The following is a 21114-nucleotide window of genomic DNA, read 5'->3' on the forward strand; positions in this document are numbered from 1 at the left end:
AGTAGTATTTATTAATAGTTTCAACCTCAGGTTAAATGGGTCAAATACTTGATTGTCTCTCTAAATCAAAACATGAATCAAGTCAAAGTAGCTTCAGGTGCAGTGCAGGATGTTATACACTGCACACTAACATACTGACAGCAAAACCAATTTAGCAACTAATTAGTACAACACGATATCCCAGCAAGCTTGTCTCAACTGTGATGGGAAGCTCGCCTGTGGCGTGTACTGCTCATTTTCCTTAATTCGAGATAAACAGCTTTAATAGTTCTATACGTAAATTAACTAACATTATCAACGGTTTGTCAAAATATTATTTATATTATGTACTTTTAATTTTGTTAATAATGCAGAATGAATAGCTAATTATTACAAAGAATAAAATAAATGATAAGGGGTTAAGGAATTTGAATAATTATTTCTGCAGTAGGATAAAATAATAAGAAATAAAATTGCAATAAATAAATCTAGCAAAGAATAACAAAGCAAAATACTATTGATCAGTAAGAAAACGTTTTTATTTATAAAACTTTAAGTATGCATTGAACTTAAAAAGAAACATGTACCTTAAAACTTGCAGATGATGAAATATTGAAAACTTTAATCTTTTAGACCTTAAAGGTTTAGTTTGAAAATGAAGCCGTTGGACCTGTAAATTTTAAGAAAAATGTTTTACAGGATTGTTGTGAAAACCTTGTCACAACGTAACTGTCAAAACGTACTTGGATTGTCATGTATCCCATGGGAAGTACACAGACTGATGCTGTTGGTAGGGTCGGGGAGGAGTGAGCTGGTGGTAGGGGTGGTGTATTTATTATTCAGAGCGGACTGAAACTTTTCACTGAACGTTTTCAACGGTCGACCCAGTTCTTTGTTTGAAGGCCAATGGTAAGCAAAACTGGTGAAATATACGAAAAGCATTTAAAGAGTTTGATTTCGTGTAAATGTGATATATGGTGGTGTTGGTAAACGTGACATGATTTGATAACGATCTAAATTTTACAGCGACTTACACGCTAGACAGCTACGTACGACATTTGACATTTACATGGCTACTTGTATTAGTATTACCAAAGATCTCGTTGTTAAATTTTACAACGACTTACACGCTAGACAGCTACGTACGACATTTGACATTTACGTGGCTACTTGTAAATGAACCCACGTAACAAGCTAACAGCTACGTACGACATTTGACATTTACGTGGCTACTTGTATTAGTATTACCAAAGATCTCGTTGTTAAATTTAACAGTTTTACACAGGTAGTGAGTACACAGACTACTGAGTTCACGTACATCACATCTTCAGTATTGTTTTTCATCTTCTGTATATAATTTTGAAATTAGAACCAATGAGTTTTACAGTTAAAAATATTAATAAAATACTCTGACTTCGACATGACAGAGATTTTTTCAGTTAAATAGATGGATTATAAAAACTGAAACAACTCTTTAAACCCAAAATCTACACTACATGTCACGTAAAAGGTGTCAGTGAGGTCGAATGCAAAATATCAAATCCGCGACTAATTTCACTCTCACAAATCCCTGCTGACTGACCATCATACGAAAAAGGCCTTTTTAGTGAGGATATTAATTTCAATGACGCTCGACCGTCCAAGAGGCAGTCAAACATATAGAAACGAAATTTGTCTAGCGCATTAAGCGACAAGTTTGTCTAACGCTCAGGTAAAAACGATCTCTAAGATCCAAGTGACAGTTTTAGACGTATACTACGTTAATAATTTATGTAACAACAAGAACGTCAAAAGTTTCCTCGGAGTTTTAGAAATGGGAGTGTATAAAGTTTTCTCTAAATGACATTCGTATCTCTCCTGTCTTGTTTGTATCAAATAATTTATGGATGATATGGAGTTACCTATTCTGGGTTTCAATTTATATTTGCTCTGTTTTTAAAACTTCCATCAAACTAATAAATATGTGATAATTGAACATAATTTGGGTTCCATTTTGATTCTAAAACTTCAGCTGTAATAATAGCGGGAGCTGTAACCGACCATTCGTGACAATTCTCTTACTTTTGTAGCTTGTTAAAATAAATATTCCATCATAACATCTAACGTTTTGTTCCTTCTAAAGGCTTTAAACCAGAGATCAAACAACAAGTAGCGTAAAAGCGACTAGGATGTTAAATATTTATAAAAACCTGTAGAGTGATAAAAACGAATAAATATATAAATTACAGCTTACTATGAACCTTATTAAAGAACTTTTAAATAATGATAAGAAACAAATAACGCAACTACAGATAAGATATACCCGTAGCTTCAAAAAAACCTTTCATAACGCTCTATTACTTGAATTGCATAGCTTTAAAATTTCTAATTTGGAACTGTTGATCAAGAGAGGTTTTAGATGATACAACATGGTAATACTTTACGTTTACCCAAAGAATGAATATCCATTAACAACTAATTAGTTTAAGAATTTTAAATCATGTTTAAACCATTTTCAGTGGTCTCTGATAAACATTCCTAATACTATCTTATCACTACTTTACTGCAGAGAGTACAAGCCAAATCCCCCAAAGTCTTATAGCATACAGCTAATTGTACTTTTCCTTGTTGAACTGCAGAATTAATAAAGTACGCATTTACTTTAATTTATAATTAAGCGTAGGTAATATAAAAACGGTTTTAATTTGTATTTTTGTACCTATAGAAACAATGCAGTACATAGTGTTGCATGAGATTGCTAATAGGTTATAAACAAACGTAACATATTACGTCAATTTTTTTATTAAATGGGTAAAATAGTTTTGATTTTCTACACTTGAACATCCGCCATCTCCAAAACTTGAATGAAATATGAAAAAAAAACATGTAGAAGTAGCCATTGTTGTAACCGACTTCAGATATCATAAACTTGTTTCTGTTTTACTATACGGTACGTAAACACTTACATAAAACAGCGTGTTTTCCAGATTTTGCTCGGCTGCCTATATAAAAACGGCAGTAACATCAAAATTGCAAAACTTGCTTAGGCCCTATAGTTTCTAAAGAAAACACATAGATTTAATGAAACATTTAGACAAATTAATTTTATATGAATAATCACAAGCACATGTAATAGTCCTATATTCTAGATCAAACTCCCATCAACCCAAAAGAGAAATGATAAAAATGACCAAAGTCTATTAGAACAGTGTTAGAAATGCAAAGCTATATTGAATAAAAATTTGATTTTTCTGAATTATTTCATATAATTTCAATGGGATTGACATAGAGTACTTAAGAAAAGAAGACAATATCTGATTTCTGCCATAACTCTGTATGTTTGCTCAGTTTCCCCTAATGTGTTACAAGGAGATAAACAAAAACTAAATCCTATTGAACTTGAGATAAACATTTTTCTACATGCAACTATCAAAGTTTATTTTGTGTTGTCAATTTAAATAAAGGATGTATAATCTCAATAGCTTTAAATTCCCCTTACATCTCTGAGGGTTTGAATTTTTTTTCTACGGTGCAAAATGAGACGGTTTTATACGTAGAACCTTGTGATTTTATTGATTTGACGATTTGCTATTTTACTAGATTTTCTGCTCTTAAGTACACTCAAGTCAAAATTAGAAAAATCAGCTAAATGAAAGTATGTTGGGAAGCAAGTGGTTTTTATTTACTCATATTTGTTATATTATTAAAAGTTCGTATTGCAACTGAACATTTAATTTAATATATCTAGCAACATAAACGGGTATAAATGGGAATAGTAGGAGTAGTAGAGGAAAGGCTTGCTAGGAAGAGGACTGGTACCCTAAATCCTTCCAGTTATCCAACTCCTTCCTTTGGGAATGGGGGCAGGATGTAAAGTACTTATGTTAAATCACGTCTAACATATGTCCTTACCAGTAATACTTCTGCTGTGATATACGGGGTTAGGTGAAGCAGGTACATTTTTACAAACAGTTGTAAGAAGTCTTCTTTGTTCAGGGAACCCATATTCTATTATTACAATTATTACTTTAACTCCTGTATCTCAACTAAAAGTATTGTTGAGATAAACAATACTTTTGATAAACACAACTCCATTGCAACATTATTACCTGTTGAGCAGTTGATTTTAAAATCAACAAGTTGTAACAATGAGAAACGTTAAAACGAACTTTCAATACCTGATCTCTTGTTATATTTAAGGTAAACTTCAAGGTCTGTTCGCTAAGCTATGGCCAAGGAACTGCCAGGACATGGCTCAATGGACAATAATTGATTTGCCATTATCAAAGTGCTTTGACCGGTCAGCCATGGCGAGCTATCCTTAACTGTGTCCTGCGAGACTCCTACATTAGTCGGATCCTGATAACCTTTCATTGATAAAATTAGATTCTGCGTTGGCGAAAACATTACTGTCTTTCTAAAAGACCACTAGCGAGACATTTTGTTAAAATCAATAGATATTAAATTAATTATGGGTACCTACTGTTATTGTTTGATAGTGTGCTTTAAAAGTGTGAATATAAAATTTATGGTGAACGTAAAAATAGTATGCAGATTTCAAAAATCAATTGGAGAAAGTATCGGAAAGGATTTAAAACAATATTATGGTAAGTTACAACTAACAAATTCCTATTCACAAGAACATTAAGTGCAATAGGGAGATCAAACAATACGAGACACATATTAGATAACCTAACCAAAAACTCTTCAATGATAAAGGAAATTGTTTATGTCGTTTGCCGTAGGATTGACTGTTACATATTAATTTCAATACATTAAAAATTCTTTTGGAAATTAAAAGTAATAAAATATAACTATTTGAAAATATAAAATACAATAAATATATATATATATATATATATATATATATATATATATATATATATATTTATTATGATATATTTACATTACACATGTATATGGCAGAATGTAAAGTACACTCTACAATCGGTTAGCTCATTATGCAAAAATAAACAAAATAAAGTTTCTTTTATTTGGACATAATCTTATTTGAATCTCATTTCTTGTTTTACGTTATAACGCTTTATACTTTTTCCTTCCAAACATTTTTTTTACTGTCTAGATATAATAACTATTAATAAGTATTAAAGAACATCCACATTAGTATCCGAATACTGAATTTTGTTCCATTTCACCTCTCTTTTAGTGCAGCCTCTGAAATCTGACAATGTCACAGATTTGTGTCGCCCTGAGAGTTAAAAACAATATAAAATAGATACAATTTTCTCATTGGTGTCATGGTTGCCGAAAAGAAAAATATAGAAATATTTGCTAACGCTCAGCCGTGGAATGTCATGCGCTGTCATCGAGCTCAGTGTTACCAACAAAGAAATAAATTTTCACGCAAAATATTAAATCCAAGTCAGTTCTCTCTCGAGATATCGTACGGACGGACAAATATTAGACAAGCAGATAGAATTAAAATTTGTACAGCTCCTTTGCTAACGATCATATAAACATTCTCTCTTAACTTCACTGACAGTAGTACGTTATTACATTAAATGTATTCTTGAAGAATTGTATACAGTGGAGATAACGTTGCGGTTGTGATGTAGGCTATTCTACATGCCAGCTCTATATTTAATTATTTCTATAGTCTAAATAACGTTTCAATTCTCCTTAAAAAGTTAATATATTGTATTTTGGATCAGAGTGCATTTGGATAGTTAGATACAATTTATTACACAGAATTGTAGTGGATTTTCTTAGAGGGAAAAATAGAGGTTATCACTGCTCGAAGGTTGTAGTCATGGGTTTCAAACTGACAAAGATTTAATACATGGAAATGTTTTGAATAACAAATAAAAATAGCTTCTCAATAAAAACACTTTTAACGGTAATCAAATTTCCAAAACTTTTATTGAGATTATAAATCCATGCAAAAAGAGAATTTAGTTCGATAGGATAGAATTTTACAACTTTGAAATGGAAACTATTCAGGTGGATAATCATGAAACTCGTTATAACGAGATGTTGTCACATATTGCGATAGGAGTATATTGTGCATCCAACTATAACGCCATATCAGTAAATACAGCACAGTTTATTATACGGTAATACCCGGCTGAAGTGAAGTAATACACTGTTATTGTTTTGTATGTCTGATGTTCATGCATAATAAAGCGCCATCGGATCAATGTTGCTCTACACAGGTAGTATCTGCCAGTTAAATACCACTTTATCTGCACTGCACGGCTGTCATATTGGTTGTAGCTGTTTGTTACCTGTATAACTTGCGTAATGGTTAAATATGAATTTAATTCACTGACGAATTCCCATGATAGTTTATTAGGTGAGAGCCGATTTACATTGTATAAGTATACATCGTAGGTGTTCATGAAATCATTAAGGAATTTCCCAAAAAAGATTTTAAAAATACTATCGGCGAAATTTTGTGTGTATAATTTATGATGCCTCTAACGAAAGACAATCCAAACTTAGACGCCTCACTTAGGTTAATATCTACTACCAGTCAATAGAATTCGATAGTGTTCAGTTATGTTTCACTAATGGTAGTACCTAGGCCTGACCGTCGGATAACGGTATGACTAGTGTTTAAGTAAGTCTGATTTGCTTAGATAATTCTCATGACTGGATCTTCTTTTTCTTATTTTTTAGTTGATATAAAGAGGGTAACAAAGGAATTTCAAAGTATAATGTCTTTACAAGTCGTTTTTTTAGCTTAACGCTCTTAAAACCAACAGTTAGACATATAAATAATCGGCATCAGCAATCAAGATAAAGCAACTAATACATTACCTGTTTGTGTGTCAATGAGTATCTTCATTCCTTTTAAAGTTTCTTTATAATATTCTTTGGTGACGACTTAAAACACCTTTAGTTATTGGCTTTAAATAACTTTTTGTTTATTCAGAATGAAAATAGTTTTTTTACGTATTCCCTATTTTTATATTACTCCTACAGTTTATTTTCATTTTGATTATTATTACTTTATTTTTTATTTATTTATTGGTTTTTAACGTACAATATAATGAGGGAAAGGTGCTCAGAGACTAAAATGTAATTCAATTTGCATGTATGTTATTTCTAGTAGAATGGGTTTTATATAAGTTTCAGTAAGACACGCCTAGCACTAGTCTGTTTGGCCACTGAATTACAGGTTTCATGTGACTTCCAAAATGAAGTTTCATGTGAAACTATGTCAAACTCTAAATTATTCGACTCCTCGAAGTGTTATTTTGGTTTTGAGAACACCCAATGTCTCTCATCTCACAATTCAGATAACTTTGGCCTAAACATGAACAGCGAATTATTCCTAAGGTAAGTGATGGTTATTACTTGAACATTCCACTCGAACAAATATTCTTGTAAGTCTTCGTAATGCTCCAAAGGCTTCTTAGTGGACCGTGATACCTGAGAGAAGCATGTATGACAGTAGGCTTTTTTAACAAAATCACGGTTATGTAACAAAATCAACGTCTGCACTCTAGTACTCGTAATGCTTCCCCTAATGTACAGTAAATTCCATATTGTAAACTAATATCAAATTGGGAACCTTCTCTGTTTTTCTGGTAATTTAAAAATTATACTGTATGTATTCTTTCCTAACCTACAACCAGTAAGAAATTGTGTAAGAAATAACATAACATGTGGCTGAATGTTTTTTAAACTAGAGGACATTTTAAACATAAAAGGGAAATGCTAAGTGGTATTCAATGAAGGTGGTTAATAAACATGCATAATAATCTAGTTTAAAACATGTAGTCTATTTCCTCCTCAAATGGCCAATTATACAGTATGATATAAATTTGGAGATACCTAAATTTACCTACGTATAAATTTTAAGATAAGTTACAAGACAATTTAAACTCATAAATGTAGAAAGATTATTATGCTCTGTCAGTCAATGTAGGTACTTTTTAACGTAACAATTATTGATTGCAACTAGGTAGAATTCGTTTTACGAATTTAAGTATAATGCAATCTGTAATGGATGTACCGAATAAATTGTACTGTCTCAAAAAAAAAAAAAAACCAAAACAAAAATGTACGGTGTATAAAAACATTCAATATATTTTTGATGACTGGTTTAAATTCGACTTTCAAGAGATAGATAAAGGTAAAGTAAATAATAAAAAGAACATAAGAGACTCCTGTACCTTTTGTTGAGACAGATTTTCTTTAGAGGCCACTGTGGACACACCGTGTAAGCTCCTTAGAGTAGAGGGGGTGTTTGTGTGGTGGGCTATGTTTGCTGTCTCAGCCCAGTGCTGCTGTGTACTCAGACCATCACTTCTTCATTTATACCTCTGCTCGACTACGAGTATTAATTAGCTCACTCTTAGACAGTGAGTGTGTTGATCTTCGTTCTGACGTAACAGTATTCTTGTCATAAAGTATGTTTACTACTTGCTCATTATGCCTGTAAGACGAAGTGGATAGGTATGAAATATAACGCGTGTGTATTTTCTCGTATAAAACATAGATGGAAAGAATCGTTAAACGAATATTTTTATTGGAAAACTTTATTATTTGAATAATTGTATTTTTGAACTAAATCGGGTTGAAATGGACTAAACTGAACTAAATTTTTTTAAGTGGAAAGGTTTTATTGTGAAGTATGACGCATGTGGTCTTTCCTCGTATAAAACATAGATGGAAAGATGCATATTATTAGTGGAAATCTATATTATTTGAATAATTGCATTTTTCGAACTAAATCAACTAGCAAATAATTATAACGATCCAAATACATTCAGAACTATCTTTGAAAAAAGCATACCAATAATGTTTATGCATATAATTCATACACATTGACTGACAAAAATACAAAAGAATAAATGTGGATATAGTTTGTTTGGGACTAACAGTAAAATGTGTTCTACAAATCAAGATCATTGGATTTCACTGAATGTGGTTCGCTAGTAAATATTTGAGTACAAATGGAGGAAGGAAGCTTTATCTTATTTGTAGAGGATACGATTATTGCGAACTTATTATTCTGCCCTACAGATGAATGATGTAATGAGTCAGTCCACTTACCAGTGTGGAAGAGCAGGCCTGTGGACTGGCGAGTCTTGAATGTGAGGGAGATGGAGTCCTGAGTGCTGACGATCGGCTCACCTCCAGTCCGACTCAGGTCGTACCACAGATACTCCGAACCACGGAACGTTGCTTCTGACGGTGCCTTGTCTGAAACAACATAAACCAGGATTAGCGCCGATGATATATTTTGTAAATAAAGACGGGCAAAAAGAATAAGATCAGAGAGGAGGATCATAAGGATCACTATATTGTGAGGTCAGGGAAAGTGTAAGTATATAAGTATAGTATACATTGTGAAGGATGAGACAATAACAAATAATATTCAAAGTTATGTTAGTATTCTAAATCGTGGAAATAATATTGCGGCAAATATTTTTAAAAAGGCAAAAATGGGAAGAAGTATATACGAGTTTTTTAATTGGTATCTAAAAGTAGGATGTTCATAACTTATCAATAATACTTTTAACGAGTTGATTAACTTTAGTTTTATTTAGGATGTCAAGATACTTGTGAGAAATTTAATGTTAGTTTTTAATTTAAAAAAGATACATTATAGTCATTACAGTCCAGTATTGGAGATAATACAGCAGTTTTTATGTCATGTCTACTTCTACTTATTTACTTGGAAAGATCGCCTGTAAAAATCTCAAAGCGTGGCTTGTAAAAACCTTGTAACTGTGGAAGCATTTTGCACGCATCGGTGATGCTGATAAAAACGAATTTTAAAGATAACATTCTAAGGAAAAATGAATGATGGTGGTAAGGAAAATTAATTCTGTAAATACGGCTACATATAAAGTGTATTATAGGAAAATATTTTACGGAGTGGAAGGGAAACATAACATGTTCATACCGTATATACATTTTATAATTTTACTCTTATTTACAATTTTCAGTGTCTAGCTAACTAAAAAATATGGAGGAACATCTATTGTATTTTTACTACAGGGCAGATAAAAATTAGAATTATTGGGAGAAAATAATTTTAGTAATATTTTTGTGGAACGATATTTCCACATTTCCTGTCAATTTGTTCTAAGCTGACTTCCTCCTAAGCACATAAATTACCCTGGGTAAAGTTCAGTGGGTCAATGTATTATAGTAGTAATGGTTAAGTAGGAGGGGTGGAAGGGTAGCTTAGTATCTTGTTCCACTTATCTAATGTAAACAGACGGGGACGATAATCCGCAACACAGCTTATGTATTCATGAACCCATAACCTCAAAACATATTCCTGCTTTGTTTACCTATACGCGAACATCCTGGCCACTGTGGTTTCGTCGCCTTATCTAGAGTAACATTTAGATAGAAAAGATTGCGAGTACTTTATCACACTTCAAAACCGTAGAGTTTCACACTCTTTCACAAACCACAGTGCATTGACACGTAGTACTATGTTTTCTCATTACAGACCTTTGAATAAAATATTTACTATCTTTTTTATAAATATTAATAAACAAATTTAAAAATAAAACATTGAATTATTCAATTTTAACGAAAACAAACATTACTCCAATTAAAACATAATTGATTTAATCTCCAAATTTAAAATCATTATTTCTTAAATGTAAATAAAGCTATTTCTTTAAAAACTCATAATTATGGATCTTAAAAATAATTTTGTAGCATGAAAGCAGCAATTTCCTATACATAGATCTAGATTTTCCAATCAAATATCGTGTTATTGTTGATCGTATACCGTATGTGACTGGAGAATCGTGCCTCTCTATGTATGTATAGTTTTTTTCACAAATTATTAAGAACCGTTTAAAATAAATTTAAATATTTTATGTATGTGTCTGTAACGTAAAAAGTCTACCATTGGTATTCACCATTGTCACTTGCAAAAAGACCTTATGTGAATGCAAGAAACCTAAATGCGCATAGAGTTTCAATTAATTGTAATACATTTGATAGAACTATGGTGTTTTCGTAGGAGCGTGTATTTTGTAGTAGATTTTTTCTGTATTTCTCCAGACTTTGGTACAGAGTTTGTTTGATTTTTAATTTGTATACAATAAATCTTGTAAACATTTTTGATACTTAAAGAAGATGGTGGACACCAGTTCTAGAAACGTCGTGTAGCATATAAAGAAGGTTATGTCAACAACAATAATCTTTAATCAAAGAATTTGTTAGAGTTTTAATAAGAGCAACATGATGAGAAATACTTAAAGATACAAGTAGTTCTCAAGTATCTACAGTTAACATCACAATAACCTTTTATACGTGATGTTGCCTGTTCACACACTGCGAGCTCCCGGTGCTAAAATAGGGATTTCTTTCCCAGGAATATGACTAGGGAAATTTTGCCATCTGGAATTAATTATACTGGTTTCCTGAATGCTTCGTAACATATCACCATATTTTAAGGTTCCAGATGAAACACTTCAAGGAAGTTCAAAACTAGCTGAAATACAGTGAATTTTAACGTGCTGTAGAATTGTTTTTACGATACAATGAAACCCCGAATATAATTAATATCTTTATGTGGTAATATACAGAGAGTATATAACGTGTTTTGGCCTGCAGTGGTTCTACAGGTGTAAAACCTGAATGTCATTATGAAAATACATATAAAAAATGTAATGGAATCCCATCTATTAATTTTAAAGTGATATTAATATATGTAATATTTTTTCTTGTAATTCAGGTATTTTTTGATAAAATCAAAATAGAAAAGAGTCGATAAACCAAGTCTTTAACCTTTTTTAGATATATCTTTTTCAGTGATCTGGTAATTATTAGTATATATTGCTGTATTGATATTAATACGTATGTTTAGCTCTCACGTGAGTTCCATACTGAATCACAAAAATTAATGTTATTAAATATAGTTGAAGAACCAAAAAAATTAGTTCTTTGTTAGATATTGATCAAAGACCTTCCACATCTTATCCCTTGTGACCTATAGAAATGTATTGTAAACTTCTGATTTAAACTATAGCTCTCTATTTCCAACAAAGTTAATATATAGGCAGACATAACTCTATTATATATAGTTAAGAAACATTAATTAAAAGTTAGTATAACGTTTCAAAAATGTCCTTTATCTGTTATTATAAAAATAATTTGTCATTCAATAATTTAATCAACTGTGTATTCACTTGTTACATCATGTTGTATGTTTTGTTTTATACAAAAATGAGCAAATGTTTTTGTTTTGAATTGTATTGTATAATTATATAATGGTCATATGAATATGAAGGTAAAGGTACTAGAGTCACTGCACACTGCATATGACGTCACGAGTGCTGGTGCATGTCGACCCAGCTGTGTGTCTACATACGGCGTACTCACCACATGACCATGTTTATTGCGTGCCGTGTTTACCCGATAGCTGTCCCGCACATGTGCACGTCCATTTGTAAAACAGGAGCATCAACTTTATTATAGAATAACATCCAGTTTATTTATTTTACGAGTAGAACTTGATATATTTTTTGGCACTTTCGTTGAATAGGGTATGGTTTTTGTGTGTTTTCTTATTTTCATAGCTTCACTTAAGGTAACAGTGTAGATCCAGTTTAGAACAAAGGCATGTGTAATTTATGTGGGTTACACTTCCTTTATGTAACATCATTTAATTATTATTTATGTAATTTAATCATTAGCCAACAGCAAAGCGACAAATGTTAAAAAATTACAAATTAGGAATTTTGTTGGGTGTAAAATAGATGTGAGTGGTTTATGTACACAATTGCCCTGTCTATACCGGTGACTTAAAATATATTTTACATTATGTGATTACATGAGCCCTATCTAAAACCCACATCCCTTAGATACACGTTTATCTTGTCTATAGAAATGGAAATGGTCTACCTAACAACTTTCATTTATACGTACATTATCTATCTATATACTATATCGACATGGCAGAGTTGTAATAACAGCATAGATGAGACTAGAAAAACAAAATATAAATTGAGTGGTCTACTATGATTCTCACCCTACATAACGTATGTAACATGAATTTAATTTACAACATTTTTTAATATGAGTCAAATCATTTAAAATTTTACTTTGTTTTTGTTTACTTTTGTATGTTTATTTGTATATACAAATTATATAAACTTTATCTATTTTTAAACCGGGATTGAGTTCCAAGCAAGGTCTGTAGAATTTCGACATTCATCCAAGACATCCCCAATTTTGACATATACTCTAAAAACAGGGCAATGTTACAAAATGTATGTAAACCGTACTGGATACGCGAAGAAATATGTATACCTGGTGCTTGAGCTAGTCTGCAGGGAGCAGGAGTCACACAACGTCTTGGTTCTAATGACGCGGAAAGCGTGCACTCTGTTAGCGCCCTAACTACATCCGCTTAAAATGGCTATTTTAGTATTTTCCGACTGTTCTATTTATAATATTATATACTATACACAGTGTAAAATATTCTATCCTAAAACATTGGTGTCGCGTCTACACAAACTCCATGTCACTGCAAGTGGCTTGCATAGACAGTGTCTTCTTAACATATATTAAAAAAGATATATATGTTTTCTTATCTAACTAAATTCTGTCTGCACCAATTCGTATGTACAAATAATTCTCCAAACAGAGGATACCATAAATAATAACAAGTTACGCCCTCAACATGTAAGGCCTCTCCACATTCCTACAAGATAAACTGGCAGCAAAACCTATAGTGTTGAATCAAGAAAATGTCTGCTTAACTTCTCCTGTTTCTTCGGAAGAATTTTAAATTATAGATAAAATAAATAATGGTATGTGTGATTAATGTTTTTAGAAGTTATATGGGAAATGCAAATAAATGTAGTAACACTACTGAAGTTAGGAGAGAAATTGTAATTTTATACGATTGAAATGTTTTACGAAACATCACATTAATGCGATAAGTATATAATTTGAGTAGTAATTGGAATTATTATGAATTTTGCACCAGACTCTAATAAACTAAAAACTCTCTAACAAACCCACATATTACACTTTGTAGTAATAAAGTTATCTGTCTTCGCTGAAAACGCAAAACATTTGATTAGATCATCCAAGATCAATGAAAGTCTCTATGATGTATGACCACTAGCCTGATGTCAAGGGTCAATCTATATATCTAATGTCCAACATAACACCACTGACCCATATCCTATAGCCACAATACATCAATTAACCACAATTTTACCTTATCGATCTACTACACTACCAAGAGCTAGTACAACAGTTATGTCTATAGATGAATGTCAGATTCTTTGGTTTACTTAAAGTCAAATGCAAAACAATTAGTGTCTAATCTGTAAAATCTGCTTGTAATCAATATAAGAATTAAATGATATTACTAAATATAAAATGAGTAAACTAATTAATTATTAATTCAGTTGTATGCAAGCATTACGAAGGTAATTGATTCTAAAATATAATTACCTTTGCTACTCTCTTACAAATTATGCTGTTGTGTATTCATGGATACCAGCAACATTCATAAGACCCCAACTGGCAGTGATTCAGTGAAACTAACAGAGGACATGTTACGCTAATAAATCAGCGAAACAAAGCACTAATTCAATACAATAAAAATTGTATTACTTTTTAGTAGTATCGTGTACTAAAATACAGTTTAATAAGGATCGAGTTAAACAAAATTGTTATTATCATTTTGTATAATTTAACTGTTCTTCATGTCTTCTAATATTCAATCATTATATTAAGTAAGAAAAATTTAAATTTAATAATCTGGAGCCTTTATAAAATGGCATTCAAAATTTAATAGATTTACTAGTTTAACCAAAAGGACTATATCTAAATTACCGTTAGGCTAATCTATTTTATATAAAGCAAAAACTGAATGCCTCAACGAAAACTAACTTTGAATAAGCTTTCTACAAAACACGTCAGTACTACCCACTTCAAAATGTGGAATGCGACTAACGTAAAGTAATATTAGAACAGTATAAACGGCATACACTGTATAAATAACATAAAAGGCGTTTAAATAGTATAAATAGTATGCACATAAAACATTTTAAAGTATATAAAGCAAAAATAGTATAACTGTACAAGAAGTGAATACTTTATAAACAGAAATAAAACAATAAACTATATAAACGGAATACAGTCTATAAGTATTAAAACACTATAAGCTATATAAATAGTATATACTGTACAATGAGAAATCAAAAACGGTCACTTATACTCAAATTCCACAAAAAGTGTCAGTTAGCACGTGCAGGCAATTATAACTACGTGATTACAATTGATATAGTAAAGACATTAATAATTATTTTGTCTAGTTATAATTTCATTTGTCGTATTATAGCAATGTAATAACGTATACAAAAATAACCTCTATATTAAAACAATGGATGCCGACCTGTACATGAGGTCAAGTTTTTAACTCATAACACTTGGAATGAAATAATGCGATCAACTGCAACAAAAAACTTTCTAAAAACCACAACGAAAATTATATGAAACTGTTATACGTTCACATTACTGGATTATATAAACATGTTTATCTAAAACTGTAGGTTATTCAATGTTATTTCATTGCGGAGTAAGACCTGTGGGAACGCAAAATGTGGTGAGCTTGTTGCTTTATGAAACTTCGATTAATGAACATGGCGTATCAATCCATTCAAAGGTTAAATATACGAGTAAGCTGCTTATTATTTAATACAACTATTCTGTCTATTTATGAATGTCAAATTATTTGCTATTAATCAATACATGAGTAAAATATATTAATAAATATAAATTTTTTTAACTAATTGATTATTGATTTGATTTAATGCAGGCATTATGGAGGTAATTGATCATGAAGTACATAATTAGTTTGATACTCTCCATACACATTATGCTGTTGTGTATTCATGAATACCAGCAACATTCATGGGACCCCAACTGGCAGTGATTCATTGAAACTATGTAAGGACATGTTTTTGGTCATAAACCGGCAAAACAAAGCACTAATTTAATGCAAATACACCTTTTGTTACTTACTAGTATTATGGAGTACTAAAATCGAATTTCATTAAAAATGAGTTTAAAAAAGTTGTTATTTTTTGTTTAGAGATATCACTTTATTTCATATATTTTTTGTATTCCTAATGCATACTGTATATTGCCTAATATATGCCTAATATATATATACACATATGAGTAGGTAATTTAACCAAAATGAGTATCTATAAATTATTATCTAATCACTTTTTAAACGAAGCCAAAAACTGAATGTGTAAACCAAAATATACGTTTATACACTTTTTCGTCGTTTCTTCCAATTCCTACCACTATTTAACATGAACAATTTGGATAATAAGCATTTCATATATATTTGAAATCGAACCAATACATCTATATTGTTTATCAAATATTATATTTGCATTGGTGACAATACTATCAAACAATGGATTTGTTTACTTTTCGATGTATATAACTATTGGAAGTAAGCCATAGCTGTGTTGAACTGTATACTATTTTTTTTTTTTGAGAGAGAGTTTGAATATAGCTTTTATTTAAGTAATAATGTTTAAAAGCAATAATCAATGAGTAATTTCAAACTAAGAAAGTAATATTAAATCGCTAATTAAAGTACATCTCTTCATTAATATTGGAAACAAAAAGAACATTGAAGAGAACAAAGTCAAACCAAATAACCTTTTAGTTATTCATTAAAATTTAATTTCTTTAAACTTAAAAATAGTCTGCATAATAATAGACCAATCTGTGTTAGCTAAGCATTAACATACAGGTACGGGGTCAGATAGTTCATCCAGTTCCCACGTTTCCATGAACTAGTCAGGCGCATTAGGAGTGATCATATGTTGTAACTAAACTTTACTTACTGTTTGCTCTTTTGGCTTTATTCCATCCTTTATTTCTCTTCACTGTTTAATCGGTTCAACGTTAAATTTATTTTCTGCTGCTTATTAAATATGGTTTTAAATTTATTGTGATTGGGAAGTATTTCAATAATGTACATAATACATTAAAATCTCTCCCAATATATATTTTTGGTTGGTTAGGTCATGGAGTACTACTTTTCGGTGAATTGAGCTAAGTTTAGTTCAAATAACTTTGTTTTTAGTACACAAGCACTTGCGAGAATGAATCATAATCCCAAAATACAATCAATAAAACCTGTTCACCATCAAATTATGATGAACTGTGTACAAGACCGTCTATCTATTTAAATAAAATAATACTTTACCTTAAACAGAGCAAATAGGTTTTTACTCTAGGGTTTCCATAAAAAATGTATTTAAGAACATTTAGCTGGCATTTATTACATACTAACGCATGTGCATATTTTGTTGAACGGGAAACTGTTATTTCTGTAAATAAATAATAAAAAGAAATATTTGTAATGGTATGTGTTCTAAAACTTAATGAACCAATCTAATAATGTTGAGACACATGTATGCATTCGAAAATCTAATAATTTTTCCATGGATTTTATGTCCCTTTTTTCCTAGTTGAAATAAGAAAATTCTGTAACAATGAATTTGGTTCAAAATCTCAATTAAAAGGATACAGAAAGCGTGGATATACGTATGATTCTTCAGTGATTGAGCTGGCACCGTGGCCAATATGTGTAGCTTTCATATTCATGACTTCATACATAAACAATGTTTGTGGTTTTCCGGGAAACGGTTCTGTTACTCGGAGTGTCAGCCTGAGTTCAATAAAACTTGATTTAACTTGATTAGGAACAAGACAGTTGGATTGGATGAATTTAAAATTCTATCTCCATTTATCTGAAATAAAACCAATCTTTTTAAAGATTCTTGGTGTCATATGACGTATCGTTAAACGACAACATACGCCAAACACGTGTTTCCCAAACATTTATTTTTTTCGAACATCAAACAGCTAAGGAAAGTAATTTTAAATTGATGAATAATTAATACTTATAGCAAATAATTTTGGATCCAAACACATTCAACAGGTTATTGTATATTTCATATTCACCTTGGACTATGTGTCCCATTACCGATTGTGTTATATTTATTTAGACTTTAAACTAAATTTAACTCTTAGACTATTCAAGATATCTGAGTCATCATTGCATAACAACTAATTGGCATCAATATTTCCAGCTAAAATATTTCGAGAGCTAATTGACGGAGAGTTGGCTTGGATAACACATAAATCCGAAAGAGTGACATGCACAGTTATCAAATTCAATATTTACTATGCAGAGACATAGAATATATTTAATGCAAAAGTTCGAGTCTGAAGCTCGATTTTCTCCAGATATTCTCGCAGGCAAACAGACAGACAGAAAAGTTTTCCTAGCCCCCGAGTGATGATGGCTTTACTAACGATCAGCCAACTAGAAATGTCATCAATTCAAAAAGAAAAATTAAAATAATTCCAAGCACAAACGGTATAACTTTACCTAGTAATGTTGAAGGTAGTAAAACAATTAAAATATTCCTTTAATCATGAGAACATGCAGTCAGACACACTGTTTAAAGTGCTGAACTGTGATATACGTTCATGCAAGTTCTCTCTAGATGACAGAAGTGGCAAATAGTTTGTGAAAAATAAACGAGACAACAGATTTGTTACCAGTTATCAAATATATAAATAATCGCAAGTAATGATTTGGTTATTGTGATATAACCATCTCATTCGAATCCTGTAGGAGACAAATTGGTTGATTTTTTTTCGATATTTAACAATGCTCAATGACCAAATAGAGCTTAAACTGTGATATGCAACCAAATGGGAAACTGTGCATGTAAATACAGCATAAAAACAGAATTTGTCATTAAAATAGTACGAGACATACGCGACATAGCTACGAGTAGTTTAAAATGCTATAGTATGTTTTGTGAATCTGATTTATTATTACTAGCTTTGAAAATGATAGAGCCTAGATTATAATGATTACATCAATTGATGTTTGTACGTGTTAAATCAATAGCGTCATAGCCGAATATATACGCTAAAACATAGGTGAATATATTGTTTAAATAATAACTCAATTTGTGAGACGCGTGAACTTATATTGAGCCTAAATCAATGTAAAGCTCTTTTTGATGTTTGGCCACTAGCCTGATGTCAAGGGTCAATCTATAGAAGTAATGTCCAACATAACACAACTGACCCACATCCAACAGGCACAATACATTAATTAACGACAATTGTGCCTTATTAATGTACTACCATACCAAGAGCTCTCGTATTTGAGTGGCCGAATGTAACAGGTAATGCATATTGCATGTATGTGTTTAGATATACGTTACTACAATCTATTACTTGAAACTACCCAATTTGTTATTAAAATACAATTGTCCCTGTCAAAATAATGTATAATATTTTAGGCTAGGAAGACAAATCGCTGCAAGAAAAAAATAACTTTACGATTTAATAACACTATTAAATGTTTAAAGTTTGTTCTGTTCTCTAGTATTTTGTAAATGATTAGTTCTTTTAATCAGTTGTAAAACAGATAGGAGTGTTAAGTGTAGGGGTTCTAATTAAGTATTCGATTTAAATGAAAAAAACAACTAAAAGCAGTAATAGCGATTATAAAAAAGAGATATAAATTGTTATATGGCATTGGTTACTATTATTAGCGTGATTTTTTTAAACCGGGATTTCAAAATATAAAATAAAACTAAATTATAATATTTAATATTGACATCAGAAGTAATCAAGTTGAAACGAGAAAACCGATAACTGATTACAAGAACTCAATACTAATTATACAAATGAAACTGTGAATTGAAATTATATAACATGCCTTAATACGTTATCAGTATATTTCATGTGTTTATTCGTGCGTGCTTTTGGAAAATTCGGGATTAGATGCTAGAAACAAGCATTATACTTGGACACAATTGATAACTTGGTACCGGGAGTGAATCTCTACCATTGAATTTAAGAATGGAATTTAGGAGCAATGTAAAGTACTAAATTGCTTTTAGACCATTTCTGACACAGTATTGCTCTATCAGGGGTTATTGCTACAGTTAATTAGGTATTATTACCCTAGTCAGATCCAAAAATAACCGATGAGCTGTTACTTTATCCTAAAATAGCTATATACGAATTAATGGTAAAGTAATAAACCCCGTACCGGGTAGACTGTCTGATAAAAAGATTAACCTCAATAAAAGATTATTTATTTTATTCAAATATAAGATATATGAAAAGTGACTTTTAAATTTACAGTAATTATTGTAATTCTTGCGTACTAATTTTACAATTTTCCTTACCAATTAAACTCTAAAACAAACTACCATTATTTTGTATTATTACTAAAAAGCCTCTATGTATTATTCAATATTATTATGTTTAAGGGGAGTCGGTTGACAAAAATCTAAAAAAAAAAAAAAAAGTTTTATTTGCTTTTATTAATCTTTAGACTCTCCTGTTTAATTTGGTGAAATTTGTATTCAAATCGGCCAACAATATCACACCCAAATATAATATTATGTAAATGGCTTCAGCATATTTTGGCTCGTAAAATTCATGTACTCTTCATCATTGTCATACATAATCCTTATAGAAGCGCATATTTATTATTAGGCTTATGTTGGCCAACCTGCTTTATGCTGCTTTGAATATACAAGGTTGTCAACCCATCTGTTTACAGTCAGTTGAGATTTGACATAACCCTAATTGTTGTTTGTTTATTATTGTCACACACATTGTGTTTCTTGCTTTCATTCAGTCTAAGTTATAATATTTAGTTATACTGTGTAGTTTATTGTTTGTGAAAATGCCTAGAGCACATAAAACCTTCAAAAACAAAGCGAAGTGCTTTACAGGGACAAGAAATCCAGGTGGTAAAAAAGTAATTGTGCCTAGTGAATGTCAAGAACCAGAACCAAGTACTAGCCTGATATAAGTACTAGCCAAGATACCTGGTTTAAGTACCAACTAGCTAAAATTAAACGATGAAACTTATGATCACAACAATCACAATCACATTGCTCCTGCTGTCATGAAAGAGGCGAAACAAATATTTAGAGATTTATCAGATCCTTCATTGTTATCAAAATGTTTGCAGGTGGTACTCAAAACCCCAGTGAATCACTGAACAATATAAATTGGTCGCGAGTTCCAAAATCAACCTTCGTGATGAAGGAAACATTAGAACTAGGTGTATTTGATGCTGTGGCAAGTTTCAACAAAGGGAACATAATAAAA

At 31.1% G+C, this 21114-nt stretch overlaps 1 protein-coding gene across 2 annotated transcripts in view; it reads right to left on the minus strand.

Annotated features, from left to right (window-relative positions):
- The window catches only part of LOC124373411 (neurexin-3-like), a 53728-nt gene extending 44600 nt beyond the window's left edge, over positions 1-9128 (minus strand). The window contains exon 1 of one of the 2 annotated variants that reach the window (XM_046831792.1): positions 8983-9128. The gene's annotated coding sequence lies outside the window, so the exon portion shown is untranslated. The remainder of the gene's footprint in view (positions 1-8982) is intronic. The other variant, XM_046831786.1, reaches the window with a different exon arrangement.
- Positions 9129-21114: the final 11986 nt, after the last annotated feature.

Source organism: Homalodisca vitripennis, chromosome 1 (genome assembly GCF_021130785.1).
Source record: "Homalodisca vitripennis isolate AUS2020 chromosome 1, UT_GWSS_2.1, whole genome shotgun sequence".
NCBI lineage: Eukaryota > Metazoa > Arthropoda > Insecta > Hemiptera > Cicadellidae > Homalodisca > Homalodisca vitripennis.